Here is a 4,349-nt window from a genome sequence, read left to right on the forward strand (position 1 = left end):
ATATGGTTTTGTTTATTTATGTTGTTCTTTGCTGACCGCACCCCCCGACAAACTTCTCCAATCATTAATCTACGGTCAACTATCTACACCTCATTACTTTATTTTATCTTAAGGTATCCTACATACAACAGGGTTTTGTTATTTCTATTTATTGACTCTAATTAAGCTCTTCGTCTTATTTAAATTCGATTTTGTATTTTTTAATTTTCATTAAAATACTTTAATTATTATATATTTTTTACAACTTAAGTTAGTTAATCTGTTGACATTATTTTGTATTTGAAATAAATCAATTTCTTTATTTTTATTTCGTACTTAGGAGTTTATTTATTGTTTTCTTATTCTATTTCGATAAAAGCTTGTTAGTTCCTAATATATATAACTTTTTTTTTTCGTTATCTATAAAATATAGTTTGTGTTATCACCCGGTAGTTTTTTTTTAATTTACTTTTCTATCGCCCTTTATTTTTGGATTTTAATTCAAAGTTAATTAATTTATTTTTTGAGATAAACCACATACTATTATTTCATGTAAATACTTTTCTTTTGTATTGTGTAAATATGGAAGCGCGGTAGCAGCATGATAAGGCACGATAACTTCAAAAACCCGGGTTCGAATCCGGCTGGGCGGAAAATTGTTTTCTATTACACTGTAGCCGTGAGTCAACCCTGTGGGTTCTGAATCCCTCCTGGGTCCCACCCAACCTCATAAATTTGCTATCCTTAATTGGGTAAAATCTGGTAGTTGAACGTAATTCTGACCAAATCACCTCCTTGCACAACCATTGGTCTAGTAACAGTACTTCCTTACAAAGTATTGAGCCTCTGACCCTTCATGGGTTGTTGTGGTACAGGTTTTAATTTTGTTTTTAATTGGGTAAATATATTTCATATTTCCCGCCTATTGTCTGGCCTTTAAACCATTTTTTTTAGGCGATTTAATTAAAAACATCTCACAATGAAATCAGTTTAGGGTTTTTCTGGAAAAGAGATTGGCCTTCTTTTTCAATTTTGAAAAGTCCATTGCCTCAAGTTTTCCTGATAACAACATAGATGTGAAAATCCCGAAAATAACTTTTTTGAAGATACGTTGTTCCCAAGCGGATATTAAGATTTGAAGATACGTTGTTCCAAACTAGAAGCTATGCTATAACTAGACGTATACAATAGCTTATAGCTCCTTGGACCACAGATGATAGTTCGTTGAACTCAGACCCCAGACCTCTGAGGGAATAAGTATAGTACCTCTGTCACTCCGGCTATGGAAAACTCAACCATTCAATGCAAATGAGGTGACACTTAAGCGATACCTTAACAGCACACCTTTCCGAAATTTTCCTTTATGGTTGTGGCACCAGATAGGGTTGAAAGCTTTCTTCAACACCGTTATGATATCTATTACTTGTTATAATAATGATCAGATACAATAAGTACTTTGTTAACTTGTAGTACTTTTTGATAGAAAGGACTAAAATTCGCTTTAGTAATTAAATTAAATTTGAGGTTTAAATATTAATAATGTTATGAAGAAAATAATTTACTCGATAAAATAAATTAAAAACTGTATTTTATTATTAATTTTCAAATGATTGAAACAAAGAAAAAGACGAGACAAAATGTAAGTGTTATGTATACATTACAAATGATAAACATTGTGAGATTCTCTTTGTTTTTTTTTGTTTTTTTTTATATTTTTAATCGAATGATTCTTGCCAACTGGTAGTGATTGTGCCTCATTAAATAAACAATCTCTCATCAACCTTCATATTTCTATATAAACATTGATAGTTCTGGAGCTTATACAAATAAAATTGATCCCTTATTACATATTTTTTTCTCGATAAAATAAAAATTACTTGAAAATTAACCTGCTAAATACAATAAAAAAGGTACATTATCGTTAAATTTGTTAAATTGATAATATAAACGTGTTTGTTGAGTACTTAAAACATAAAACATGTCACATTAATAACAATAATTAAGTGAAATTGTTGAATGAAATTAAACACGTTCATAATAATTGCAATACTTCATACTTCATATTTTCATGGATATTTTGCTAAGATAAAACATGATATAAATGATAAGATTAAAAGCGTTAAAGTTAAATACTAAAATAGTTATCAAAAACCATAAAACTAAGTATCTTTTATAATCTCTTTATATGAACAATAGTTTGAGGCATAGATGTCAGATCAACCACATGTTCCATTCGTTGGTAAATTCATGACCTCAAATTTTTATGTACTGTACATATAAGCAATAAATGATAAATTGTTATATTATTTTTTTGTTATACATTTTACACACTAGTTGAGAATTAATTTAGATAAAAGCATTGTTTTCAATAATAACTTTATAATGTCTCAAAGAACGCAAATTTTTTTTTTCTTCACCATCCCTTTATATTAACAAACTATTAAGTCCAATTATGTATAAGAAATATATGCATACATATGAAAATGATATTGTCATTTAATTGCCAGAATGGCATTTTTAAGGTACATAGTTTTGGTCCGCTGTTTGTGGGGAGCTTGATGGCGCTTATTCGCCGTCTACTTGGACATGAGTGGGAAGATCCATCTATGCTGGTAAAGAATGATGATAAGAGTTTGCTGCTTTTGGACGCTGCATAGAGACCAATGAACATGATTGGTCCCAGTACCGAGCTTTAGATACTCCGCAGTTTTCCCAATGCATTTGGAGAGCACACCTTTTGCTGTGCTTTCATACGAAGTGCTACTCTGCTTGAAAGCGAAAATACTTAAACCTATTTTTTTTTCAATTTTCGTTGTTAAGTCGGCGGCCGACGCGGTGGCAAATATGAAATTCGTTTTAAACACTCCAATACATATTGAATCATTGCGAAAAATGTTTAATGTCTAGATGTAGGGAATGAAAGTACTCATCGAACATGTTATAGGTTCTTACTGGATTAGATTCATTCATAGATCTTCTTATTTATAATTATATATGGAATCTTTATTTTTAATTTATTATAAAACTGACAACAATATGATTATTGTTTAAATAAATAACATTCATCCATTTTAGTCTCAAAACAGTTTTATTCTATTTATAAGTCCGACGTTTCGGCCTATTCGGCCATCCTCTGGGGCAATCTTAATACAATTTTAGAACTAAATCATTTTAAAAACAACTTCATGCTAGTTATTCCGCCCAGGTCAATCCCTATAAGGGAAGGTTACAAATATTGTGATAAATTTTAACAAAGAAGGTGACTGTTATAAATAATTTTAATTTTTAATTTAATGTGAAAATTGACCAATTAGGGTAATTTTTTGGATTGGACTAGCCAGAATAACCTGCATGAAGTTGTTTTTTAAATGATTTGGTTCTAAAATTGTATTAAGATTGTCCGATGATGGCCGAATTGGACAATTATAAATAGAATAAACATGTTTTGAAACTAAAATAGATAAGAAAGAACCTATAACATGTTCTATGACTTTTTCTTCAGAACATCTTCGTTGACTGGACTAAACTGTGATGATAAATAAACGCACCTATTACTGACAACAGTCTGTTAAAAATTATATTATAGTTGGACGAGACCAATTATTCTATGATATCCTTAGATAATCCACTAAACCATGAAGATTTTTATTTATTTACGCTCGATGGCCCTATCAACATGATACCGAGAATAGATATCCTCTTCTTTAATATAAATTGTCTTTACTGATACGAAATGATTTAGATTTTTTTTTTGAACTGATAATGAAGAGAGCCGTAAAAACAAGAAGCTCTATCTTATCTGGGTTGATGAAGTGAAACGGTTACTCACTCACATGAAGCCATCTCCCGCTGCGCTGTGAAAAAACAAACTGTTTTTTGTTTCCCCGAGCAGATGGCGTCGGCTGCCCTATCACGTACATTGTTTGCACCTCATGTCCACCAGCAACTCATTCACGATTCACTCTTAGCATTCAGGTGACTCAAGGCTAATCCAAGTTGTCCTTTCGGCGGCTCTAATCAGGCACAAAGGGTACTTACTATGATAAACCAGTATCACTTACTTAGTTCACAAACATCCTTTGAAGTTAAGAAATTAACATTTTGTTGTTAAAGGTTTATGTTTTTACATTTAAGGAAATTAGTGTTGTCATGTGTCAATATTTGCAATAGATAAATGAAAATTTCAAATTCAAAAGAGTTGGGTGTACCTCAGGGTAGTATCCTTGGTCCTATCCTTTATACAGTTTTCACAGCTAACATCCTAACACTATCCTCACCACGTATGCCGATGACACATGTCTATTGTCAGTGACCAATGATCCTTACATTGTATTCCAAACTCTCCAATCCCACATCACCACCCTTGAAGA

This window comes from Halyomorpha halys, unplaced genomic scaffold, assembly GCF_000696795.3.
Source record: "Halyomorpha halys isolate HHAL.00 unplaced genomic scaffold, Hhal_1.1 Scaffold865.1, whole genome shotgun sequence".
Taxonomy (NCBI): Eukaryota; Metazoa; Arthropoda; class Insecta; order Hemiptera; family Pentatomidae; genus Halyomorpha; species Halyomorpha halys.